An 8,635-nucleotide genomic window follows, 5' to 3' on the forward strand; every position below is an offset into this window, starting at 1 on the left:
ACCAGATCTGCATCTTCCGCATCAGGGTTTTGTGATGACATCAGTTTAGCATATAATAAGGATTTAAGCTCATCCACCGATTGCTCTTGTACCGTCGGAGGCTCAGGTATAGGCGGTGGTGACGGCACAAATGGTTGATCTTCTACTACTTGCTCCTTCCCCTTCAACAATCTTTTGAGACTAGAAATTTGAGCTTCCATGTTATCTTGAACAGCCTTTAGGGCACCGTCCAAATATTCCCTTGACACGAAGTCTGGTAAGATCACTCCTGGATCACTTAGATTACCAGTTGAGACAACAGTTGAATAAACTGTTGTGCCTACGTTCAGTGTTGGCAAAATGGTAGCACTGTTAGGACTTCCGACCGTTCCTTGTGGTTGGTCAAAAGACGCCACTGTGGTCGTTCCGCCATATTCACTAAGAACCGCAATAGGAGCAACAGATGCTCTAGACTTTTGTGTACCTATGTGTATCGGCTCTAGACTCGAGGTGCACAGAATCAAAGTTGTAGGCTGGGGCAGCGGCCTACTTATTTCAATATCTACATTCTTCGAATGAGAAGTAGATAGAGTATGTGCTATATCCCCATGATGAATTGAAACAACTGGTTGTTGAGAACCAGTTGAGGGGTCGGGATGGGTATGCAAGTGCATAGTTGGGCTAGCTATGTCTTCTTCAATACCAACATTCAACGGATGAATGTCGATAGCAGATGTGGGTACCCGGCTATGTGTATCCGCTGGGATAGGAGCTTGATCTTGATTTTGTGCTCCACTCTCACACTCACCATCTTCTTATTCTTCCCTTGCACTCAACCTCTCAACATTTTCTACTTGAGCTCCCTCATCACCTTCTTCTACTGGAATATCTGACATATCTTCCAGCATTCGATCATATTCATCATACTGCCTCCAAAATCATCAACATTGAATGATAGAGAATGCAGACTTGGACAAGTCTGTGGAGCTTCAAATTCTGGAAAAATATCTTCAATATTCTCAATCACTGCTTCGGTCTGAATATTTTGAGAAAGTATCGGTTGAGCAGGTTTGTCAGCATCATCATTATCATCACCCTGAGCTGCCTGATTATCGGATATCGTATCTTTCGAACTTGAAGAAGTCATGGAAGTATTATCTGTTGAAGTACTATGCTGATCAGCGGCTCCTCCTCCTCATCACCCCTCTCATTTACATTTTCTCTCAACGCACAACCTTGTTCAGGTAACCCTTGTTCCTGAACACTCTCACCTACAGCTATAACTTTTCTCTCAGCTGAGGCATGGGGTGATCCCGGGGCAAGTTCAACCGGTTCTGGTGGAACTATAGGATCTATCACTCTTCTATAGTCAACTACACACTGAGACCTCTGATTAGCGAAGGCAAATAGCTCGGGTGGGATTTCCATAATTGAGTCTAAATCTTCAACTTCGGTATGTTGTTGAATGCGAGTCATGACGAACGACGGCCTAATTTCACTGTTTGCTCTGGCCAGAATGTCTTCGTTTGAGTTCATTATGGCTTTAATAAAAAGTTGCAGAAATCGTTGAAACAATATGAACTTTTTGGCTTTAGACGGAAACCGTTTAGCGTTGACGAGCTTGACTAGTTCGTTACATATTATGAGTGCATAATCGTACTTGCGCGTAAATACGATCCCATGGAAGAACTTTAGGAACGAACTGCTGCACGTATCGATTCCGGCAGTCTTTGACGTTAGGCATCTGTTGAGGATTGAAAACAAGAGATGCCAGATGACGGTAGGAATCGCCGTTTGAACTGGGACGGATTAGTCAACTCTTGCGAGTATCCTAACCGTTTGATATCACGGCATAGTTCGTCATCTGTCACAAGTGTTTCAAAGCCTGTTGAGCCCGGTCCCGGAAGGCGTAGAATTCTTCGGAGTTGTTTTAGCGTCAAACGACTGACATATTCGTCTACGCTCCCTTCGAAGTAGTAAGTGTCTCCGTTTTTCGCCAGTATTAAAGTATTCCAAAGCTGCTGAAGATATATCATAGGGACAGGTGTATGGACAGAAAGAGAATATGAAATTGGATGTCCGCGAAGTTAAAAAAAATGGTTATTTGGTTTTATTTCGAGGAATTGGCTTTGAGGTAGTAAAGTTTCTTCAGGAGTTGGTTGGTTTAATGGCTGGGGAGGGTTATTGATGTTATCAGACCTGACTGAAGGAATATGGGATTCCTCGTCAGACTGATTGTGTTGATCCGCCATTTATACCTGTAAAATATCTAGAAGGTTAGATCCCGAATTAATAAACAAAGCTAATTTCTCAAAATCAAAGTAAAAAAAATTGAAATTGAAAAACTTAAAAAAATCAAGACAAAAAAAATTAACTAAACTAAAAAAAATCTAAACAAAAAGAAACTAGAACTAAAAAAAATTAAACTAAAAAAATTTCTTTAAAAAAATTTAAAAAAAATCTAACACTAAAAAAAATTACTTAAAAATATTCTAATTTTTTTTTACTAAACAAAAGAATTATTCTAAAAAAATTATTCTAAAAAAATCTAAACCAAAATTTAAGTAAGAAAAGAAAAGTTCTAATTCCTAAAAAAAGAAAGAAAGAAAAAATAACTAAGTAACAAAAAAATTTCATCCGGATTCAATATCCGGACAAAACAAAAAAAAATAACAAATAAACCTAAGTCTAAAAACCCTAAACCGAACAATATCCACCGGATTAAGGTTGATCGGAGTAAACTCCAGGTCACCTTCTCCGGTGAATAATCCGGTCAAAACACAAAACGCTTAAATCGACTAAAAAACCTAAAACTAACCTAAAATCAAAACTTATTAACACCAGATTTATTAGATTTGATTCATTAAGATTTAATCGATTTAACAGTCCAAAAAGATTAGATTCACGGTTTAGTTTCTGATTCAAAAAGAATTAAGTCCAAGATTGTAACAACCCCATAAGAACATATCCCAAGTTCAACATAATAGAATAGAAAACCTTTAAGAATAGGGAAGAAACAGAATCAATTGAACGAGATTAGAAGATCTTGAGCGATTTAACAACAAGAATCACCCAGAGACGATGATGAATAGTAATGAACGATATATGGTAAAAGTAAAAAAGAGCAGTGTAAAAAACGATCGAGTATTTATAGTCAAAGTCAAAAATCGTTCAAATTCTAAACCGCTCAAGACTTATCCGGATTAGGATCAATCGGACAAGAGGTGTCCGATTTAGAGAATATTGAAAGAACTAAGAGTTAATCCGGACAATAAATCGCTCAAGGCACAAGCAATTTAGAAGAACACCGGTCACGGGTCATCCGATTTAAGAATAAACCGCTCAAAAGTCAATCGATTTAAGAATAAACCGCTCAAGGGATGATCGATTTTAAAATAAATCGCTCAATATAGGACTTAAATCGCTCAAAGAACAAGCGATTTAAACACTTCAAATGCATAAAGGAAACAAGCAATTTAGATATCCGCTCAACAAAACCAAGCGATTTAGTAATCCGCTCAACTCCTTAGGAAACATATCTAACCTTATCCGGATAAGATTTTTTCATATAGCCTTTTGTCCGGATTAGCCTAAATCGGACACTACTTTGTCCGGATATGCAATAAATCGGACAAGTGTTGTCCGGATTAGTCTAAATCGGCCAAACACTTTTTAAACTCTAAATCTTTCAAAAATTAGATAATGTTTAATATCATGTAAGAATAATATAAAAACTGTTAGTGCAGATAGATAAAATCACTCCTCCTCAAAATATGACTCAGATAAAAATACAAATAAAGATCCACACTCCCCCTCAAATATAGAYTTCCACGATCAAAGAATTTAAAATCAGATAAAAAAATGAAACACTGACTTGTATTAAAAAATACAGATATTTTGACCAAATGAATTTGAATTAAATACAATTCAATAAATTGAATTGTTTTTRATAAAAATTCAAAATTTCAAATTAAGCATACCTAACTTAGATACTAGAAAGCTAAAGCGTTTTTCATCTAAAGCTTTCATAAATAAGTCAGCTAACTGAAATTATGTATTTACAAAATACAGTTCAATGGTTTCTTTTTCTACATGATCTTTAATAAAATGATACCGGATATCTATATGCTTGGTCATTGTGTGTTGAACAGGATTACATGATATAGCAATTGCACTTTTAGAATCACAATAAATGGGAATTTTATTAAAATAAAACCTGTTGTCTCTGAGCTATGTTTGCATCCATAAAACTTGAGAACAGCAGCTAGCAGCAGCTACATATTCTGCTTCAGCAGTAGATATGGACACACAATTCTGTTTCTTTGACGCCCAGCTGACTAATTTGTCTCCCAAAAATTGTAGATGTCCCGAAGTACTTTTTCTGTCCAACATACAGCCTGCATATTTTGCATCTGAGTAAGCTGTCAGTTCAAAACTAGTACCCATGGGATAACAGAGTCCAAGATTAGCAGTCCCTTTTAGATAACGAAAAATGCGCTTAACGGCACTTAAATGGGACTCCTTTGGATTAGCCTGATATATGGCACAAAGATGTGTTGAAAATATAATATCCAATCTACAAGACGTCAAATACATTAAAGAACCAATCATGTCTCGGTATGTTTTCTGATCTACAGCTTTTCCAAACGGATCAACGTGTATTTTCGTTCCATGAGCCATAGGTGTTTTAATCGATGAACAGTTTTCCATATTAAATTTCTTCAGGATATCAAAAATATATTTTGTTTGATAGATAAAAATTCCCGAAGATAATTGTTTTACTTGAAGACCTAAAAAGAAGTTTATCTCACCCATCATGTTCATTTTAAAACGTGAAACCATTAAGGCATAAAAGTTTTTGCAGTATTTTGGGTTCCTAGATCCAAATATTATGTCGTCTACATAAATTTGTATCAAAATAATATCCGACTTATCCTTTTTAGTGAAAAGGGTTGTGTCAATATTACCTTCGAGAAGCCTGACTTTACCAGAAATTCTGATAAGATGTCATACCAGGCTCTCGGAGCTTGTTTAAGACCATATAGAGCTCGGTCGAGGATACATATGTGATTCGGCTTTGATTGATCCACAAAACCCTCTGGTTGAGCAACGTAGACTTCTTCCTTGAGAAGACCATACAGGAATGTTGTCTTGATGTCCATCTGGTACACTATGAAGTTCTTGTGTGCAGTGTACGCCAGAAACATCCGTATTGCTTCGATCCGTGCTACCGGGGCAAAGGTTTCATCATAGTCAACACCTTCTTGTTGATTGTATCCTTTAGCGACGAGTCGGGCCTTATTTCTGACCACAATGCCATCTTCGTCCTTTTTGTTTTTGAATACTCATTTTGTACCGATAATCGTCTTGTTGTTGGGACGAGGTACCAATCTCCAGACTTTACAGTGCTTCAAACTGATTCAGCTCATCTTGCATCGCGAGAATCCAATCCGGATCAGCTAAGGCTTCAGATACTTTAGTTGGTTCAATGTTACTCAGAAACGTGGAGTATAGACACTCATTAGCTGTAGTAGACCGAGTACGAATAGGTGTTGTTGGATCACCAATAACTTGATGTATTGGATGATTCCTGGTCCACTTCTTGCTATGAGGTAGGGGAACATAGGAACTTTGATCTGAGTTTTGATCAGTGTAAGTATTTGGAGAGTTAATCGGAACAGGTTCAGTTGAAGGCTCAATATTTGGAACTGGAGTAGGCTGAATATCTGACTGAGGTAAGAAATTTTCATCTTGCATGACTGATACCTCTGGTACATTAGACTTTACACCCTCTTCATGTTGAACTGGACCGTCAGGAGTTTCCATCTTTATCTCTTCATCGACTTCTTCCGTTTCTTCTTCAGTTTCAGTTACTGGAACGTCAGGAGATGGACTAGATAATTGTTGTTCAGTTTGCGTATTCCTGGACAAATCAGTGGACTGATTAGATTTATTTTCAAAATATTCTTCGTAAAAGTACTCAAACAATGAATCTCAGTCAGAATTATTAGTATTTGAATATTCAGGTTTATCTGCATTGTGTGTAGTGTTAATTATCAGCCCGGGTCCTGAACCGTGTTGTTTAGAAGCCACATCAATTGCTTCATCAAATGACACGTTCACGCTCTCATTGATGATTTTAGTCCTTTTATTGTAGATCCTATATGCAGCAGATGTTTTGCAATATCCTACGAAGACAGCTTCATCAGCCTTTGCAGCGAACTTCCCTCTGTCCTCTTTATCATTTAGAATAAAACACATGCAACCAAAAACTCGAAAGAATTTATATTAGGTATTCATTTGATTATTATTTCATACAGAGTTTTACCAAACCTTTTGTGAACGAGAGATCGGTTCTGGGTAAAACAAGCAGTCGCTATTGCTTCAGCCCATAGGAATAATGGAAGCTTTAAGAAAGTAAGTAGAGTATGTGCTGCTTCCACCAATGTTATGTTTTTACGCTCAACGACACCATTCTATTGCGGTGTTCGGGCTACCGAAAATGTATGTATGACACCTATGTATTCGAGGAATGAGCTGAGTGTATTATTCTTGAATTCGGTTCCGTTGTCAGTTCTGATTTTCTGAACTGACAGTTGCAGATTATTTTGAATTGTCTTCAAGAAAGAGGTGATTGTCTCAGCTGCTTCATCCTTTGACCTCAGAAAATGAATCCAGGTATATCTTAAATAATCGTCGACTATGACCAACACATACTTCTTTCCGTTTATGCTTTAGACTCACATAGGACCACAGATAGGGGTGCTCAAAAACCCAACCAACCCGATAAACCCGATCAACCCAACCCAACCCAACGCGAAATAACCCAACCCGAAGCAACCCGATGTCTAATCCAGTTGTAAAATTTTCAAACCATAGGTATTGGGTCTATTGGGTTGCTATTATTTGAACCCAACCCAACCCGATGAACCCGATATCTTTTTATTTCTTGGATTTAATATGGTTGTTGAATTTCTATTAATATATACATTAGACAATTACACTATCATGTATGCTTTTCATATACACATATTTTCAATCTATTCATATATTCATATAACTCATTCATATATATGTTCAGTAAATGTGAACATATATATGTAGAGAAAATTAATTGAATGTGATATACGTAAGAAATATGGATAAGTTGTATCAAATGGTTGATGATGAAAAAGAAATTATGAGTAGAGAAATAACATCATATTCAAGGTTAGAAGAATATTTTAATATACCAAAGTATCAACCCGACCAACCCATACGGGTTGGTTTCGTTTGGGTTGCACTTTGGTTTGGGTTGGGTTGGGTTAAGATTTTTCCAAACCGCAAGCATTGGGTTGGGTTGTTCAAATGTGTTCAACCCGATCAACCCAACCCATGAGCACCTCTAACCACAGAGATCCATATGGAGGAGATGTAGAGGACGTTCGGTATTGAACTCTGTCTTCAGCTTATGTGAAGCTTTCTTCAGCTTACTCATCTCACATGTGCTGCACACATGATCTTTATGAAACTTTAAGTCCGGGATGCCTTTAACCAAGTTGTCACAAACCAACTTGTTCAGATATTTGAAGTTTAGGTGAGAAAGACGTCGATGCCACAGCAGATTCTGCTTCAAGGATGCCTTGGATATCAAGCAGACATCAATATATACTTGAGTGTTGGATAGGTCAATTGTGTAGAGGTTTGATCTTCTGATTCCAGCTAGAAGCTCCTTACCATCAGTAGTACGGATGCTGCACTAGTTAGCTTTAAAACAAACTTCTAAATTCTTATCAAAAAATTGACCTATGCTAAAAAGATTATGTCCAAGCCCTTCGACATACGACACTTTCTTTATCATTAAATTCCCAGAAATTACGTCACCGTATCCAAGGATAGGCGCGTATTGATCGTTTCTGAATCTTACCGTACCTCCAAATGATTCAACATAGTTAGATAATAATTCTTTTCTACCAGTCATGTGCTTAGAACATTCGAATTCTAAGAACCACACATACCGGTTAATCTGCAAAAGTGAATCAATTGGGTTTTGATACCCATTTTAGATTGGGTCCTTTGAGATCAGATCTTGTTGGTGGTATASTATATGTATCAAACCAACGTTCTTTAAAATGAATTTTCTTAGATAAAGCAGATAAAGCAGAATGCATGAAATGATAAGGTTTAAAAGAAGTAAAAGACTTAAGAAACTCATTCAATCAACACGGAGAACAATTATTTTTACCATTTCTAATATCAAACAATTCATCTACTGAATATCTTTTTACAGAATTATTCAATGTCGAATTATTTAATACAAACTTAGTAAAATTATTCTTCTTCTGTCGAGTTGAAGATTTTTCTTCTTCTTTTACCCTCCAAACCTTCTTAAACTTCAACGGGTTATCTGAAACAGGAAAAATAAAATCATCAGCTTTAAATGAATGATGACCTTTATGTTTACTTTTCTTATTAGCAAGCTTCTTCTGTTTCCTCGAATTCTTTTTAGTTTTAATCTTTTTATAATACCAATTCTCGGAAACAGGTTTTTCATTAAAATTCTTTTCCAAATCTGAAACTAAATCTGAAACTAAGTCAGAATCCTCAGTCATTTAATTTTTAACAAGGAAATCTTCATGACTGGAAAGCTTCTTAGTGAAGTCGAACTGATCAATCT

This window comes from Cynara cardunculus, unplaced genomic scaffold (assembly GCF_001531365.2).
Source record: "Cynara cardunculus var. scolymus isolate 2C unplaced genomic scaffold, CcrdV1 Un_Scaffold_2167, whole genome shotgun sequence".
Classification (NCBI taxonomy): domain Eukaryota; kingdom Viridiplantae; phylum Streptophyta; class Magnoliopsida; order Asterales; family Asteraceae; genus Cynara; species Cynara cardunculus.